We start from the raw sequence: 19,826 nt of genomic DNA, 5'->3' as shown, positions 1-19,826 counted from the left end.
TTCTATTTAAATATTTTTACAAGCTGGGGAAGGTACAAAGTAATTCCTGGAGGGTAAGTTCTCAAACATAACAATTTATATGCCAAATTAAATCTGTTGTTGGTGTCTCTTAGAACTAAGTAATGCAGCTTTAACTTCCCCAAGCTCACCAGGCTCTGACTTTCATCAGCATTCAATTGTTGATGAATTGCCAACATTTTTGAAGTAAAATCATATAAACAAAAGTACAAATATATTTAAAATGTAAATGCTTCTTGGTGGAGATCAAGGAAAAGATTAAATACCACAGTCTGGCAAAGGATGTAAGGATGTTCCTTAAACCTCCTTTGACTTCAATAGGATGTAAACATATACTTGAAGTTTGGCGTGCTCAGAGCTTTGAAGAGCAAATTCACAGGCAGGTTTGGGAATTGCAGCATGGAGCAGTATTCTACTCAGATTTTGGGAGCCCAGCCATGTACTGAGCTTGCAGGCTTGAGTTAGATGTCTGTAAACATGGCAAACATAGGTGAGGTCCAAATCCATGGCATACTGTGTGCAGAGAGTGGGCAAATTTAGGCACTTAGGAAAATGTTTTAGCTTGTCCTAAGTGTCTGTGCCCCTTGGTGCAGCAGGTGCAGAGCAGGGACAGGCTCATCCAGCCAGCCTCCTCGGGGAGTGGAGACCCCATGGGACAATGCTGGTCCCTCAGGAGAACATGGGGAGGGAAGGTACAGTGCCAGGGGCTCCTCTGTGGAGGCACCTGTGCAGGTGCCTTTCCCTCCTCTGCCAAAGAGTGCTCTAACAAACATCAGGACAAAAGGGGATACAGGATTTTAGCTTCCAGTCATATTCTGGGCAACCTCCAGTCCACTGCTGGGCTTCCAGACACAGGAAGGATGAGAAGATGAGCATTTTGTTGCCACCTCCACATGGTTTTGATGTCTTGGTGCTCAACACACACCAGCCTCACCTGGCTGAGGGGAAACCTGGAAGATCTTCCAGGGAGACTCATCAGTGAAAGAGAAGGGCACAGGGCTGTCTGCTGGCATGAGGTGGCAGCTGCACTTCAGAAAACTGACATTTTGGGTGTAGGTTCCCACAGGAACAGATAGGTTAGATACCAATGCCTACATCATCTGCTGGATGCAGTCCCAGCTTTTCACCTAAAGGTGATTTTCTGCCCAGGCCAAATTCATCAGCAGCAAGTTGAAACATGTCTGTTTTGTAAATAATTTCAATTATAGCTCCGTGGTGCTTTACTGTATCTTCCTGAGGCTCCTATGGCCCCTACTTTTATTAAGTCTCTACATATTCAGTGTGCCTATTGGCTGTGTTGGCCTCCTGACATTTTCACTGGTACTAAATAAAGCTTTCAAAACTATTCAAAGCAAATCTCATGGGAAAAGTACACCATCCTCATGAGCATCATTTCCAATGGGAACATCTCAATGGCCAAGTCATCGTTTATTTTATTTTAGTATATGTTCTTAAAATGATGTTGTTATTGCATTTACTCTTCATCTAACAAAAAAGCTTGCATTAGCATAGTGATGGCCCTGCAAAACAGCTAATGGTCTTACATGCATGTGGAATGTGAGCAGGAAATCAGTTAACAAAAATGCAGCTGCCAAAAAACCTATAATAGTTTAAAAAGCCATAATTATGGCATACTGAGGGTGGTGGTGGGGGGTCACACTCAGTCAATCAGTCTCTGTGACTGAATGATTTCCAGAGGTATCATTCCTTTGCCAAGGAGTTCAACTATTTTCTTTCATTTCTTGTAGGTGAAGGCAGAAGATGGAATATTTTGTTATATGATTATTTTTTTTAAAAATATAAATAGAAGTCTATACAAGATTGAGGTAATTTGTGACCTGGCATGTTGGAAAAAAAAATGACCTTGTAAACACTGATTTTCTTATCATCTTTAGTTTAACAAGAGTTGTGGGGGGAGGAGAGACATTTCTTAGAGAGGGTGAGAAAAAGGGAAACTGGGACAAGAATGATTAAAAAAAAAAAAAGTAAAAACTTCAGCCTGATTCAATTTGTGGTTGTCATGTTGGAATGAGTGATCTGAAGAGTTCAAAATATTCAGCTGTGTAGGATGCCCCTTAGTGGTTGAATATAAACACTGTTGACTGATGAAATAATTGGAAACACTGAAAAAAGACCCCAAAATAATATTTGTATTTAGTAACCAAGAACAAAGGATTTTAAATGCTAACATATTCACAGAAGAGCCTACAAAGCCATGTTTACATAAAACGTAAGAAACAGTTGGAAAAATGCAAACCAATAGTAAGAGAACATTCCTGAATAAGCTATTGAGCCAAATGAGAAAAAAACAAGGGAGAAGTAGGGGGAAAAGGTCAAATTCTATTTCTATTTTAATCAGAATGTATATTATGGGATGAGTTGACTTTGCAGAAGAATACAGCCAAATACTGAACTCTGCAATGGAACCCAACCCAATGTTTTTACTTACACTTTCTAGAACAGGGAGCTTCTGCACAGCTGTGGAGTTATCTGGTCTGGAGCCATGGGGCCTTCCCAGCACCATATGTCTGATGCAGCCTGTGGCCATCTTTGCTGTGATAGAAGGCTACCCTCTTGTGTTACAGCACACAAACATTGCTGCTCAAAAGGCATCAAGAAACGTTTACGATTCAATAGAAAAAGCTAGAGTGCACCAATTCACTAATACCCAAATATACAGTGCAAAGAGTCTATGGGAGATTAATTTCATTTTTTCTAACCCTTGTTATGAGGAATATATTTATTCTAACTTCTTCTTTTCAAGACCAGTCTTTGTATTGGAGTAATTTGCAAAAGCTGCCATGCAGTGACACTCGCAGAGCCCACACTGGTCTGTTTACAGCAGCTTCCAATGTAACTGTATTTTGTACCTTTAGATCTCTATGTAGACACTGGGTAACAAAAGAAGTCCATCATATTCACAGAAAGTTTGTCTTATTTGGAAATCTGATGCTTCTGATAGCAGTTATTTTTCTTCTTTCTTGAAGAAGTCTGTGATTATTCCATCTATTTAACTTTGCATGTCAAAGTCACAGCTGCAAAGTGTCTCATTACCTCCACACCGGTAACTGAGGCAGAAAAGCCACTGATCAGCAGAATTGACATAAGTCTGGACCTCTTGGGTCCCATCCTAACCCAGCTTAAGGGGTGGAGGGGAATCTCTTTGTTTGAGTGAGCTGGTGTGTGCTGTAGCTGGATATACTGATCCCGAACACTCCCAGGAGCAATGCCGCCCTTTGCAGCGCTGTGTCTGAAGGGTTGATAACGATCTTTGCTGCAGCTTGAGTCTGAGGGAGAAACAGGGCAAGTTACCAGCTGATTCAGATCAGTGCGACACAAAAGAAGGTCTTTGAAACCTACGAAGCACATCTTTCTTCTCCCTGCCATTTAACAGGGTATGACTGCTTTCTGCTGAAGAGCATTTCACACAATCTATTGGATGTTTTTGAAGGCTCCCCTTTTTATCAGCTGGTAAAAGATAGGACACATTTCTGATATGATTTTCCTTTCAATTGCTACTTATTGATTTCGGTCACTTTAATGGGGTTCCCTCTGGCTACCTGAGAGGGAGAGCTGAATCAACTCTCCCTTAGGCTTAGGCATAAAGGAGAAAGAATTTTCTTATTCTGTAAATAAAAAAGATCTCTTCCTTCACACAGATTAGCTACTAACACAGGATGCTTCCTTGAATGTTAGATATAAATTCAGGAATGCAAGGCTAAAAGGGATCACTAACATCTTTTATGACCTCCACAGGTATGGCTAGACCAAGCAGAGAAGTTTTAACACAGTCACTTGATCAAGCCCAATGAAGAAGCAGGAAATGCCAAGCAAAGTAAAATAAGAATTACTTATTTACTATCTGAATAACAATCAGAAAAAAAAAAAAAAGAATTTACTGTTGCTTGCCTATGATATACTGACCAAGAGGCAGAAACACAGTTGCATGGAGTCCCTAAAGAGCAAAACAAAAATTCCTATACATATTGCCACTTTGAGTTAAAACATAGCATGTGTCTTTCTAGTTTCTGCATTTGGTTTCTTTAAGTGAAATAAATACTAGGCTTCAAATAATGATTTTTTAGAAATGCTTTCCCTTGCAATCCATAGATGAAAAGCATGGCATCACTGTCAGGAGCAACAGAATCCAAGGAGTCTCTTTTTCACTTCCAGATTCTAGTTTTGTTATTGAGCTTAAAGAATCAGAGCTGAGTGCCCTGACCTTGGTAAATGTGCCTGACTGTGGCTACTTCAGCCTCAAAATAAAGACAAAAGAAATTCCAAACAGAATTACTATGTAGGGTGGTATCAAAAGATATGCAGGGAGGTGTGAAAGACATTCACAGCTAGGGCTGCAACACAGCATCTTTAGCTCAGCCTCTCAACTACTCAACCATTTCCTCTCAGCTACTGCAGTCTATGATTCTGGATGGAGATCACAGTGCTAAGAGCTGTGACATTTTCCAGAAAAAGGATGGATACTCTGTAAATTTAAAAATATGGAATACAATAAGGAAGATGTTTTACTTTGGTGTGTATATATATATATATATAAATACATATAGCTGCTTTGTCTCCATTAGTCTGCTGATTTAAAATGTTTTCTATGCATGCTTTTATTTGTTTTCCCCATATAATGATTGATAGTCTGATTTCCCAGTGTTCCAGAGGTCAATACTGATAGTGGTTTCCTTATCATGGCCACAGAAGCTGGCTGAATTGTTTTACTGATGGGTCAGCTGAGTTGTATCCTTCTTTCCATTAGCATTTTCCTACTGCCCCAAACACACAAAGCCATTGCAAGAGAAAATTATGGAGAAGCAGTTTCTGCTTAAGCACTGTAGGAGAAATAACTCCTTTCAAATATTCTGCATTTGGTATTCCAGCATGATACCAATTATCAAGAAATATCATAATGAATTTGCTTTTCAGCAGAGGATTAATTCTTTAAGTTGTTATGTGAGTTAACCCACAAGAAAACAGCATTCCCTTGGGTTGGTCATGCAATAATTTGAAGTAAAATCAACCTGACCAAGAGAAATGAAGGTGTTTTTAAGATTAATTAAAAGCAGGAAAAAAAAAAAGACAGAAATTTCATACCTGCAGCAACCTTATATAGCCAGGTGTCATTCTCCGGAGAGGAATAACCATGATTTCTGAGTCTTCGTAGAATTTCAGCCCCTACAATTCTAGAACACACAAAACATTACTGAGTCCCAGGGATGTTTTATAAGTTGACTTCTTAATGAAACATCAGATTAAGCCTAATGCAGCTTGCTACAATGCCAGAAGCACCCCAAGAAACACAGTATGCAAACGTTTCCTCCTCACCTGATGCTCTTTTCCCTCGAGCCCTTTCCATGCTTTAGGTCCTGGGGTATATAAAGCCCCACTCAGTTGCATAAGCTGTCACATGGGATCTGTCTGCACCACTTAGGTGTTGGCAGGGCTGGAACTATCCTGCCTGGGGCCAGGTATGTCTTGTAATATTGGAAAACTCTCTGGGAATGCCTAAAGCTCATTAAGAGAGCTGACCTCCTTAATAAGAAAAGGGCCTAAGCCTGCTTTATAGATAGCACTGGACATAGGAAAAGGAGGTCATTATAGCATTTTGTGTCGCAGGGTGACAATGCAAATAGGATTGGATGGTGTTTATATAACTTAAACCATATATTTATACCCATAGGATGACCTGACTGGGTAGGAAGCTTAATGCAGCCATGACCCAAGTTGAAAGGATGTGCTAATATAACAGGGCTATTTGGAGGCACATTTAAAAATAAGTACTGTCTTTTCTGATAGCATTCTCTTTTACCCGGCATTGTGCACGGTCTTGTGCATTTTTCTACTGCTAGTTCTTTAAAACTAAAAATACCTAATCTGGTACTTACTGTTATTACTACTTTTTGTTAACTGTGATTTCTCTTTACTGTAGTGAGCTTGAATTCACTTCTATTCCTGCATTCATATAGAGCACTATGTGAGAAATGGTGGTAAAATATAATCTGCAAAATTAACTTATCCAACTTTTAGGAGTGTCCATTGATAGACCATGCTAAGAAAGCCCTTTTTTTCCATTTTCAATATTTGCAACCTTGAATATAGATAGCAAGGCAGAATTTGACTCCAGTTGCAGTCGTATTTCTAAACATGCAGAGTAAAAATCTTCAGGTGTAAGGTGTTTTAAGTCAATATAGCAGCAATGTGCACATTAGTCCACACCAGTTTTCATGGTAAGTGTTCCAGAGATCAGTGCTGACTTGCACCCCTCTAGTCTCTGCTATGGCAGTTTAAAGATACCTGAGAAATATTCCTGCTGTAAAAGAGCAGAAACATGTGTCTACTCAGAGAAATACTCCATTCCAGGTATTCCACAGTTATCTCACAATGATACCACTTACCAAGGATTCTCATAATTCATCTTCTTTCAGCAGATGCCTAATTAATGTTACATAAAGGAATGTTTCTGTTTTATTCTGAGGCTCTGGCTTACATAGCACACACTCATTTTCCTTTCATAGCATCATGTTTGTAGCACACCAACTCCACTGGCACCAATAGAGCTATGTCTCATTAAAAAAAAAAATAACTTGACTTGAACTCATCCTATAGCATCAATCTAAATCATCATCATCAAATCATCAGAGATGGTTTGGGTTGGAAAGGACCTTTGAAGGTCATCTAGTTCCAACTCCCCTGCCGTGCACAGGGACACCTTCCGCTAGACCAGGTTGCTCCAAGCCCCATCCTACTTGGGCTTGAATATTTCTAGACACTAAAAGCAAGAGACTGGGAGCCTGTCAATCTGTTAGTTCCTTTTTTTAATAATATGCAATTTTCACAGTGACCCCATGCTAAACCTTTTGCATTGTATCCCTTAGCTAGAGGAAGTACTGTATTAACAGGAAGCAATCAACATAAAATTGGGAGCTGGCTGAAGTGAACAGGAAACCTTCAGTACCTGCCCTAATGCATCTGGGGTGAAAACCTACAGTATGAAAATTCAAAGGCTTTTTCCTTGTTTCTCACTGTATGCCCCATGCCAGCTTTCCAAAACGATCAGGAGAGTGTCTGTGCTTGCTGCCCAGAGCAGGACAAGGATAATACTGCAGAATCTGCCTTTTTCTGGAAATACACAGAACACTGAAATTTTCCTTTAAATTTCCAGCCTTGCCTGCATTCAAAGGAAAACCTCTTTACTGAAATATCTGCGTGTCAGGAGCTGCAAAATTTCTGCCATTTTGTGTGTAACTCTTTCCATTTGGAGAATGACAGTGAGATTCCAGTGACATGGTATTCAGAAAGAGAGAGCTTTCCAAACAAGTTTCTTTGTGAGGAAAATAAAAGGGAAATGAAAGAATATGCGTTGGCTGACATAGCTCTCTTTAAAAAGATTCTCTTGGCCATATTCAACGCAGCTGAATTGTAGAATATTTTCTATAATTGCAGGTGTACCAAAATCTGAAGTACTTGTCTAAGGACTCTGGAAGAATAACCCTGCCAGGCTTTTTCAGGAGAATGTTGATCAAACAAGGGGTTGCCTCCTTCCTTTTGAAGTCCAGGCCTCTGAGAATTGAGTCCTGACTGCCAGGACGCAGAGATAAAGGAGCCCCTCCCCCCCTGGGCAGGGGACAGGACAAGAAGCCACAAAGGCCACTCTTGGCACAAACACAGGGATCCCACGTGCTGTACTCACTTCATGCAACTACTAATGCCTTCACTGCTTGATGGAGGCACTGTTTTCTAACAGGCATCAAGCAGCTAAGAATGCAAGTGACATGCTGACATCCTCCCCTGTATTAAAGACAAGGGATACTTTGAACGCAGCTGTCCATATTCACCACCTTGTGCTCTATTTCCATTAAGAGGAGAAATCAATAATGAAATTACAAGTTCCTTTGCTGTAATCCAGTGCCACTGGGACCAGCAAGGACTGCTTCCCCAAATGCAGCAGGGATCAACCAACAGAAATAAATTCCTTTCACACTCCTAAAAGGCCCTTCTTGACTGGCACTCCTGAGAAGGCTTTCTGTGCCGCCAGCAAGCATGTCCCTGCCTCTCCAGAGTGTGGAGCAGGGATTCTCATGGCAGCATCACCCACCTCAGCTCAGTGCCAGGGGCAGGGAAAGCACAGCACATGGGGCTCAGGCCCCTGCTCTTCTGGTGGACTTTGAAGCCTGTGCTGTTGATCACCCTGAGACAAATGGCTCAAATATTTAGACAGTAATCGTCCCTGGACTTGTCACTTTCTCTGTGTGCCCCAGACTTTGTTAGGTTCTCTTTCACAGGCAGCTGCTTCTCTTGACAGCTGGACTTTATGATCTTAGAGGTCTTTCAAAGCTTTAACGATGATATGATTCTCCCATCACAAGAATCCTCTTTCAGATCCTTAAAATGTTTTTCTTGTTTCCTGTGCTCTATACAATTATTCCTATTTACCAGCTCATTTCCCCACATATTTCCTAGCATATTTATTTTTATTCTGACAAAAGGGCAGCTACATCAACATTTCCCTCTATAACAGCTTTAGCATCAGAAATTTCTCTTCAGGAGAGGGTCCCATACTGCTTTCTTCTGCTTGTCAATTTGTGCCATCTGAGACCCTTGTGGGATCTGGAATAGCAATGGCCTAAGGCGCTTGAGACTCTGGATGCTAGCAGGCCCTGACTCTTACACACAGCAGTCCATTGCCTATGTCTGCCTTTGCTTTTTTTCCCCCCTCACTGCTTTGGTTTTTTTTTAATCTGTTTCTGAAAAAATTTTTGGCCATCCTGCAGCAGAGAGAAGGAGGAGTGAGACAAGCTCAGGTGCATGAGTTAAACCACAGGAAGAGGGGGTGGAGGTGCCCAGGTGAGCAGCTCCCTCAGGGCTCCTCTCCAGTACAGCCAGGCCACCCCAGAAAGTCCCCTGCAGGAATGACCCAAGACTTGCTGGGAGCTGCTGGAGCTGCTGCTGGTTCTGCTGGTGGTGCTGATATCACTGACCCATGTGTGCTGACCGACTGCCCCACAGGGATGGCCTGGACCCCAAGCAGTGGTGGCAAAAGCAGGGGCAAAGCAGGTGGTTCTCCTGTTGCCACACTCAATTCCTAAGGGAATCTGCCACACTCACATTACTGGCTTTGCTGGGTCAAGGTCATGAGACTGACAACATGAGAGCAAGGATGTGACACCAAGGAGGGGACAATGCTGCCCCACGGGTGGCTGGGCTGAGCAGCCCTCCCTGCACACCTACAGACAGGAGGCTCTTGGCAGCCCAAGGCACCTCAGGCAGGTGGCACATGTGCATGTTGATGGGCATCAGTTTCTTGTGACCCAGAGCCCTCTCAGGGGCTTGGGGCTGATGTCTCCCAGTTATTGCTCCTACCTGATGGGTACAGATTGCAGGCAGAACACTGCAGGGCACTGCTTACGTGCAATCACATTTCTGAACAATAAACTGGATTAAAGCAAGACTCTCTGCTGGCTTTGAGGGCCATTAAGCTTGATTTACTCAAGGCTCTCTATACTGATACAGGGACAGAATTTTAAAACAGGATTTCCCATAAAGCATCCACCATTTTAATTCTATACCCTGTGAATAATATGACATTTGGAAGTCATAATTTTGAAAATAATCCAGATATTTAACTAAATATATACTTTCCAAAATTCATCACCCTTAAGTTGCATCCAGGGTGCAGGAATATGGGGCAGGATTCCGAACCTACCCATGGCTTCCACTACACTCCTTTGTGCAGGATAGGAGTAAACAATAAAGTGCTGTCACTGCAGGCAAATCAATAAAATAAACCATATAAAGAAAACAAACCACCAAATCTTCCTCAACACACCACTGTATGTCTAATCCTGGGCTTTTTGACTTTAACAGTTATTAGATCTGAGAGCATGTCCTTCTAAATCATTATGTGTATTACTTAAAAATGAGAGCTAAGCTAAAAGTAATTTTGCCTAAGCCAAAGGTAACTGAACTACCAGCTCTCTTGGGGTGACAGGACGGGGCACCATCAGCTTACAGAAGGAAGAGAGTCCTGCCCCAAAGAGCTACAGGCTGTGGGGAGGCAGATGGTTGCCACCAGCTGGAGGAGCACAGGGAAACAAAGAGAAGGTATAGCTTGGCATGTAAGGCAATGTTCTCAGCTCACTCACAGTCAGACTGTTTCCAAATTTTTGTAGGCGTTGCAGCAAAACAGTGTAAAGGAGAGATGTGAAGGTGCTTAATAAATTTTAAAGTGATAAGGGAGGCAAGGAACAGGAACAATGTTAGTTGTATTGTTGTGTTACACAGTAGTATCATCACAAAGCAAAAATTAAGGAGATGCATTAAATATGTTAATGACAGAAGTAGGAAATGCCATCAATAAAGGAAGACTGCAGTGCTGTGTAGATGAGCTGAGCCATAGACTGCAGAGTTCAGTCCTCAAAGTCATCTGAGGTTACAGATACACAGCAGCAAGAGATTTGTGTTGCTGAGGCTTACGGAGTTACCACTGAAGTAGCTTAAACTATTCATTTATTTCCTGCTGAGCACTGACTCCTGCACTTCCCACAGCTCCACTGCCAAGCAGTTACTCCTGTGTTTGCAGCCTGCCTGCCCACAGTGCTTTGATGCCATTGAGGGACAAAAGAATAGAAACTGACAAAAATGTAATAGCAAAAGAATAGCAAAATATCAAATTCATTACTGCTGTGGAGAAAGGAGAAATTCTTCCACAAAAGCAAATTTTGTCAGAAAATGCTGCAATTTGTATGTGTTAGAAACTACAGGGGGGGAAATATCCAGAAGTATTTCCTAAGCAAAGGTAGGTAAGCGTTACTATCACCAGCAAAGCACAAAGGCATTGCTCCAGAACTTACCTGGAACCCAGTTCTGTCAAGCAGGGCTGGATCTCTCTCACCTAACTCCAGATCAGGCTCACACAGATGCCTGCCTTGGAGCTAGTTGCTCTAAATTCCCATTCTAATTTACCTATTTTAAATGTTCATGTTTAGATCAGGGCAAGAAGTGATGACAGTAGAGTGAGTTGGCACAAATTGTACCCACTGCTTACAGCAGGACAATTCAAAATGAAGCTGTCATGAAGAATGGCTTTTAGGATGACCAAAGCAAATTAAAAGCATATATTACAAGGCAAAGCTATATTTACCCTCACAAAAGGAGGACCATGAAACCCTAACTCTCAGATACTGAAAAGCAGTGAGGATATCCTTGAACAATGATTTTTGCCTCACTCCCCAACTACTGGATGTGGTAAATAGCCAAGCTTCATCTCCCCTCACTCAGTAGAGGTCTTCATAGAGGGAAGGCAGCACTAGTAACGTTAAGTAGCCATAGAAAAGCCAACACATGAGAAGGACTGAATCCAAGGCTTTGCATAAACAGTTACTATCCCTACAGCAGTGACAGCTACTGATCATGAGCCATCAGTTGGATGAGCAAACTTGCTGTCATCTTTTCTCTAGTTCAGATGTGTAGTATTATAGATGTATTAATTCCTTTCACAATTGAAAAACAAAATGAAAAACAGTTAAACACAAAATAACCCAACCCAAACCCAGGAATAGAAACAATGGGCATTAACAGAGATTATGGGATCATGAAGGTCTGAAGACCTTAATGGAAGCTAGCAGCTTTTGGCAAGGTGCTGCTCCCCTCGTGCCAACCACTGGCAACTCTGATGTTTGGGTCCATCTTAATGCTTTGTGCAATTTTGCAGAATCTGTAGGTTGGACTGCAACAGAGAACTGTTCTAGCAGTTGGTCCAGTTTAAAATGCACAGCAAAATTACAACTGTCTCATTGGAGCAACAGCTTTATGCCTTGCTGCTTCTGCGGTGGGTTCACAGGTCAACCAACACAACACGCTCTGAGAGAAGCTGGAACACTTGGCCTGAGAGCTGTGCTCACTGACCTGGAATTGTCTGGGTGCATAGTGGTTGACAGACTTATCTGTAGCCATTGTTCTGGGAAGGCTCACATCTGGTAGGCAGTGGACAGACTTCCAGCAGAGGTCCAGAGTCCCAGTGAACCCTGGAAACAGCTGTTAACAGAGTTCCCCTTTTCTCCCAAGTGCAATGCCCTGTCCTGCCATGTCCCAGTATTCAGAACATGCACTCCTCCTTTAGCAAGGAAGTGCACTGAAGGACACACAGGGCAGTCCTGACAGCTTGTGAAGAAGGTGGGTATCATCCTTCTACACAGAGCCATTTCTCAGCTACCAAGGCACTGCTGATGTGACATGGGAAGCCGATGGCACCCCTGTGGATGTATCTGGACACATGAGTCCCACGACATGGTGTTACTTGAGAGCACATGCACTCCTCTGACTGTGTGAACATTTAGCTTTATTATTATTAATCCGTGACAGTAGATTATTTGTTGCTCTAAAGGAGTGACTTACAATGGCTGACATTTTGCACAGAAACAAGGCATTAGGTTTTTTACTATGAACAGCCTGCAATTTCCCTTCTGTTCTCAAAGAGGGGTGACCTTGTTAAGGAGCAAGGCATGTTCTCTCATTCTGCTCTACTCCCCAGAGTCCACTAAAATGGGTATCTAAGTCAGGACACCCACCAGATACTGGCTCCCATGCCAGGCTGAACATGCGTTCCTGGCTGGCCATGCTCAGTGGGTGTTTTTCTCTGTTAGTGCTAGTATGAGAAATTTTATTACAATCTGTGTTGAGAACTCCTCATGTTGTGTCCTTTGCTGCTTCTGTGGCTGATGAGACTACAAGCAGGACTGTCATACTCCATGTCCTTATGGGACTTCCTCATTCCATCTGCAGGGGGTTCCAAATCAGGCAAGGTTTCATCACAGCACCCCAGATACCTTCTGCATCTTGATACACAGCATATAGAAATACTGACCTGTGTAACCATTGCAGCCTGCCCACTGCACACACAGCCCAGAGCCTTTGGGATTTGAATTTGTTTGTAAAAAGCTGGACAGATTATTCCCAAAAGTGCTGTACTGCTGCTGGGAAATTTTCTCATGAGTAAAACTGAGCAGATGCATATTCCACCAACTATTGCACAGGGCTCTTTCTCCTTGTCTATCTCCCACATTGCAACCTGTTACACACATGCCAAGTCCCTGAGGGTCACAAAAGTGAGAGAGCTTAGGAAGCAGCCCTCTGACACGTAATTCCAGAAGTGGAGGTATTTGGGTATGGCAGATAAAGATAGGAGGCTGTGAGATCTCCTATGATGCCTGTGAATGACTGGATGCCTTGCAAAGAACTGCCAAATTTCATGTGTGTGAACGACCCTAACATACAGCTTGCTGTGCTTTTATGTAACTTAGGGACGTGTTTCATTTGTTTCAGAGCAAAGCCAGAGTGTGAAATTATAGCTGCAGTGGGGATATCTGGGGTACCAGGACTCTGGAATAGAAGAGGATTCATTCTAAGAAGGCACAGATACATTCAAAGCACTACCACAATTTCGACTCTAATTCTAAAGCACTGATTTACAACAGAAGTACACAACTTCAGCCAGTCATTTCATTAATATCTCTCAATTCCTTTCAAGCAAAATTTGCAGACAGTCAAAATGTCTAAGTTACTTTATTCCATATGGCTTTATAAACTGTGAGTAATGAATTCTACAAAAGCACCTGTTCTAACTTCTAAAGAATCCTGCACAATCTTCTTGTTGGAAGGACTGGAACTTGTTCTACATGGGATCACAGTTTAAATGAATGTAGAGGTATTTTCAAAATTCAGACTTTTACTGACATTTACCATTCCTCAATTGGAAAATGTGTCTAAACATCCAAGGGTTCTGAAGTTTTCTGTAGTGGTCTCCTAGAAAATTTTCTTACATTTAGTGGTAATGGATATCTAGGTCTGTAGTATCCAAAAATGTTTTCTGATTTAGAAACTGTAAATGCTTTGATTCATCCTGAATATATTTTGCAGTATGCTGTGTGTCTCCAACGCAACAGCCTAGTGAATTAGTCCACCAAAACCACAAAAGGTCTGTAAATTCCCTTGTAAGACTTTAAACTGAAATATAAGAAGATATAAATTACTTGAGCTTTCCAAGTGTGACAGAAAATCCTTCAAAGCTTTAAATTAAATTACACAGCTTTAGTGGGAACCTTGCTAGCTGAATTTCTGTTCTTGGATGCTTTCTGTTATGTTCACTTGTTTTGGCTCCTTGCAATTGCCTTCACATTGCTGATTACACATGGTTCCCATTCCTTACTGTCTGTCTTCCAATATTAATGTTCTAATCCCTTAAACAGACATCTGTTACTTCTGGCATGGCATTGTGCCAGCACAGTTGTGGCTATTTAACACAATTGGCAGTCTATTTTTAGGCATAATCCTGTGTAAAGGTACATCTTACTTTGTGAACTCTCTAGCTGAACACTGCAGATTCTTTCATCAACTTAAGAAGAGGGTGAAAAATCTATGCAATAAATATGAAATAAAGCATGACAAGCAAGCAAGGAGCACCACTTCTATAACATTTGTCTATTTCATTAGATGGTCTTTTTTCTGGTGCAGTATCATGGATATCTGACTGTGAGGCCAAGCAGAAATTACTAGAACAGAATTCAAATTACCTAGGAATGGAAAACAAACTGAGGGGCAGAGCAGTGAGCATTTGCACTTATGTACAATCCACTGGACTTAGCACAGAGCTCTCTCTTCAGAGATCACATTTCCCAGGACACAACCCTAACAGCTCACTAGGAGCAGACGGAATTCACCTAAGAGCTCTAAACCAACTGAAGGACGAAACACCACTGTGAGCTGCAGTGTGTAACCTCTCCCTGGGAATCATTGGTGTCAGGGGATGGGAAGGTGGGGAAATGGCTGATTTTTACAAAGGATTCCAGGGGTGATACGAGGACCTATAGATGAGTGAACATGATATCCTTGATTAGCAAAACGGTAGAAGCCACTGCAAGGAACAGAATGAGCAGACACATGGAAACAGTACATTGGGAAACACTCCATTAAGCATCTGTAAAGGGAAGATACACTTCACAGGCCTACTGGCATTTGTTTTGGGGGGGGGGGATTGGCAAATAAGCAAATAAGGTTTATTAAAGTGCATTTTTAAAATTAAATGGAGAAAAAGAAAGCCCTTAAAAAGCGAGTCTCATGGGCTACAATGATCCTCATTTGAATGAAAAAGCAATTAAAAAATATGAAAGAAAAAGCAGGAATGCAGTTTTCCCACTGGAAGGAAATCACCAACACAATCCTATGGGATTTTTTCCCAGGATCTGTGCTGCTCAGCAAAGTCTTAAATGACCTGGAAAAGGTGATGAATAATGGGAGAACAGAGACTGCTGATTCTGTTGCAGTTATCACAGGGATTAAAATCAAAAGCTGACTGTGCAAAGCTGCAGAAAAGCACTGTGATCATGGACAACTTGAGATAAAGTGGCAGATGAAATTCCATGTAGGATATCACAAAATGGTGGACATAATTATGTGAACTGATAAGGTCTGTACATGAATTTAAAAAAAAAAAATCCATGAAGATGTCAGCTCCATACCCAGTAAGGGGTGAAAAAAGCAACCAAATTATTTGAAAGGACTAGAAAACAAACTAAAGCACACTTAATAAAAAAAGTGTGGTGAACCAGCAGTTTCAATAACATGGGCAGTTTTTGTTCTCTCTTATTTGAAAGGATGAGCCAGCCTTAGAAATGTTACAGGAAAGGGCAAAAAGGGTAAAAAGACGAGTAGGAAAAGTTTCTTTATGAAGAATCAGCAAACAGGCCTCTTCAAGTTGCATGTGTCCTTCTGCTCTTATCCCTGCTTCCCTCCTTCCTCTGCATGGAGTTCTCTGCCTCTCATGTTACTGTGAGAGTACTTATTAAAATTTCCATAGTCTTCCCAAACAAATTGAAGGGTCAAAATACAAGCTTTTGGGATTTTCTCCTCTAACTCAAGAGTTTGAGGGAGGGTTTCTTCTATCTTTCTATATTCCTTCTCCAAAGGCAGGAAATGAATATGGATTCACTGCACTAATATACAAAAGGTAAAAAAAAAAATTCCTTTGAATTTTTTACCTCTTTCCTCCATCACAGGCTTGTCAACAAGATTTCTACTGATTATCAGACATTGACTTCTCCAGTTTGGAGGCAGAGGCTGTTTTCAGTGCAGAGCTTCTCTGTGAGTTAAGAACTCCAGGGGCAGACTCTCCCACCTGGAACTTACTTTCAGAGCCAACTGTAAACTCCTCCCACTTCACAGCTTATAGAAATCCTCTGCTAAGCATGTTTCACTCTCACCTCTCACATATGGAAAGCAAGTCAACTTTATTAGGAACCTGGAGCACAGGTTCTACAATTGCCAGGGGATGCACATGCCCTGACTGCTTCATCTCAAAATTTACCTCTGAACTCGTTTTGAGTCTGTTGGAAAATCACTCCAAGATGTATTCATGGATTCCCACTCATTTGAGTGGGACAGACACTCAAGTTACTGAGAAATACACTGCTTCAGTCCTTGGATCATACCTATTCAAAGACCTGTGCAGTTCAGTTCAGGAGGAATGGGACTGATGGGCTGTGGGTGGGAAGCTCTACAAAGACTTTCCATGAGATGCAGATCAATATATTCCTATGAAATTGTACACAAAAGCCTTTCCCTGTTAGACGTGATTTGTTTTTTACAGTCTATAAAAGTGTCCAATTATACAGATTACACAGATTTCTCCTTTGCTTGGTGCCCTACAGCCTGAAGCACTCATCTTCATTAAATTAGTATCACATATTTTTGTGAGCACTAGAAACCCAATGGAAGGCTGAGAGTAGCACTGTAGAAAGAAGATTGCTAGTCACTATAAAAATGCAAAGCACAACCAAGAGAGGGTGCTTTAATTTCAGATAGACAGCTGTAAAATTGCTTAGCAAAGATAGTTGAAGATTTGCTTGTACTTCTTCCCAATTGCAATGCAGAGGTGAATGGCTGTGTGCTGATAAAGCCATCTGTCTTGTGGGTGCCTGGAGGAAGCCTCTGCACCAAAGCAATATTGCCAGTTTTACAGTTAATATCCTGGCGCACAATACTCTTCAGCTGAGAGCTGGATTGCAGACATTTCTGCTGCTTTAGGGCATCCCTGAGCACAGCATGCCTGGTTGTAATGACTCTTGCTCAAAAGCACAGGCAGCTTGATTGAGAAAGGGGATGAATAATGCTACAGGGCATAATGCATTGCAAGCACATAATTCCATGCACTGAAATAATATTCAGGACTATGGACTCAGATTTGAACCCAAAGAAGAGACAGAAGAACAACTGTCAGTAGAATGCTTTCGTTGGGAAGGTTTTTCAGGTGGCATGCATATCCTGGAGTGCTGGTTTTGACTGGGGTAGGATTGATTCCCAGTAGCTGCTGTGGGCCTGTTTTGGATTTGTGCTGAAAACAGGGTTGATAATTATATTGGGTTTGTGAGGTCAGGTTTTGGTAGTGCAGGGGCTACAGCAGTGACTTCTGTGAGAAGCTACCAGAATCTTCCTCCATGTCCAGCAGAGCCAATGCCAGACAGCTCCAAGATGGACCCACTGCTGGCCAAGGCAGAGCTAAACAGGAATGATAGTAACACCTCTGTGATAACATATTTAAGAAGGAAAAAACAAGTTATAGCACAGTTGTAATTGCAGCCAGAGAAGAGCAGAGAACATGTGAGAGGAACAGCTCTGCAGACACCAAGGTCAGTGCAGAAGGAGGGGCAGGAGGTGCTCCAGGCACCAGAGCTGAGATTCCCTTGCAGCCCATGGTGCAGCCCATGGTGAGGCAGCTGTGCCCCTGCAGCCCATGGAGAACCATAGGAATGCAGAGATCCACCTGCAGCTCATGGAGGATCCCATGCCAGGATGCCTGAGAGGAGGCTGCGACCCTGTGGGAGGCCCCTGCTGGAGCAGGGTCCTGGCAGGGACCTGCAGACCTGTGGAGAGAGAAGCCCATGCTGGAGCAGGTTTGCTAGTGGGGCTTGTGACCCTGTGGGGAACTGACCATAACCCCCATTCCCATCTCCCTGCACCACTGGGGGAGGAGGTAGAGCTGGGAAGGAGGAAGGGGTGGAGGAAAAGTGTTTTTCAAATTTATTTTACTTATCATCCTCCTCTGACTTTGTTAGTAATGAATTCATTTAATATCCTAAAGCTGAGTCTGTTTTGCCTGTGACAGTATTTGGTGAATGGTCTCTCCCAGTCCTTATCTCAACTCATGAAACTTTCATTGTATTTTCTCTCCCCTGTCCAGTTGTGGAGGGGAGTAAGAAAGGCTTTTGTGGGTGTCTGGCATCCAGCTGGGGTCAACCCACTACAATACAGAGATGTTTTCACTGTTCCTGAGCATTGCTCCAACAGTCAAGGCCTTTTCTGTTCCTCACCTCAACCCACCAGTGAGGCAGTTGGAGGTGCACAGAGAGCTGGGACAGCTAACCCCAACTGATCCAGGGGATATCCAATACCATATGGGGTCATGCTCAGTATGTAAAGCTGAGGGAAGGAGGAGGAAGGAGGGGATTTTTAGAGTGATGGCCTTGGTCACTGTCACACAAGGGAGCCCTGCTTCCCTGGGGATGGATGAACACCTGCCTGCCTGTGGTAAGTGATCAATGTATTTTTTTTTGGTTTGTTTTGCTTGTACATGTGGCTTTTGCTTTACCTATTAAGCTGTCTTTATCTCAGCCCACAAGTTCTCTCACTTTTGCTCTTTATATTCTCTCCCCTGTCCTGCTACTGGGGAGAGTGAGTGGCTGTGTGGTGAGTAGATGCTGAATGTGGCCAATCCACAGCACCTGGATATTCACAAAGAATGACAACAATTTTTGGGCTCAGCAAGAAAAAACATGGTGAAGACTGGCCTAGTTTGAATTCCTAAAAGATAGTTTTATGTTTTTTGTATAATTTTAGATTCTTTTCTTTGGTTGGCTTCAAGCTAAATACCATTCAAAAGACTGCTGTACAAAGCAACTGTGACTGACACCAGTAATTCCTGTCATCAGCCTTGGACAACTGGAGCTGCACCAAGGTTGACATAGATGACTCCTAGTTATTATTCAAAAGACTAATGATCCTCTCAGAAATACTTGCTCAATGTCATCTCACCTTTGTGACTTTTATCTCCCAAGCTTTTTACTGCTCTCATTTGAAAAGGCAAGAACACTGTCAAGCACAGAGCAGAATGGGTCTGTGGGTCACCACTGCAACCTACAAGGAAAGTGCTACACTCGTGTTTCCTTCCCTTCTGTTCACACCACCTCAGGAAGACACTCTCGCCAGCTGCTTCCCAGGATCTGCCCATGTTCAAATTCTCACTCTGTGGTACCTGCAAGATTGTTTGAGACCACTTTTCACTTTGCAAGGCCTTCCAAATAATGGAAAAAGTAGATGGACAGGGGACTTTTAGAAACACAACAGTCAGCAAAGTCTTTGTGCCTTAGGTCACCTGACAAGGACACCTGAACTGTTTTTGGCTTGATATTGAACTTCGATGTTTTTGCTTATGCATAAAGGAATCAGACTGAAAGAAAGGATACCAGGACATTTTGACAAAAATGCTGCTTTTTTGCTCCTAAGAGTTCTGGTGTAGTAGAGAGTTAAGGAACCTTTTGGAATCCTGCAAGATGTTATGTATTAGCAGTGAGCTAGATCCTGGGAGCTGAAGGCTCTATGCTGTTTGTCTGCAAGGGCTTATACAGCCACAGTCCAATAATTATTTCTGATGAATCCTTACACTGATCTTATCTTAGGGTTTAGATAGCTAATGCTGATGCTGACAGTTAACATGCAGTTAACATGCCTGTGCTGCAGCCTAGAAATCTGCTTCT

The 19,826-nt window shown here is 42.3% G+C and overlaps 1 protein-coding gene across 1 annotated transcript in view; it reads right to left on the bottom strand.

The window, feature by feature from the left end:
- Window positions 1–2,142: 2,142 nt before the first annotated feature.
- Window positions 2,143–19,826, bottom strand: part of ERICH1 (glutamate rich 1) — an 88,984-nt gene continuing 71,300 nt past the window's right edge. The window contains exons 7-8 of the transcript XR_014851084.1: window positions 5,119–5,207; window positions 2,143–3,305 (exon numbers count right to left, since the gene is read on the bottom strand). The gene's annotated coding sequence lies outside the window, so the exon portion shown is untranslated. The remainder of the gene's footprint in view (window positions 3,306–5,118; window positions 5,208–19,826) is intronic.

This window comes from Lichenostomus cassidix, chromosome 3, assembly GCF_008360975.1.
Source record: "Lichenostomus cassidix isolate B80296 chromosome 3, HeHo_3.0, whole genome shotgun sequence".
NCBI lineage: Eukaryota > Metazoa > Chordata > Aves > Passeriformes > Meliphagidae > Lichenostomus > Lichenostomus cassidix.
The sequence above is the reverse complement of the archived record's forward strand: the minus strand, read 5'-3'. Positions and strand labels throughout refer to the sequence as shown.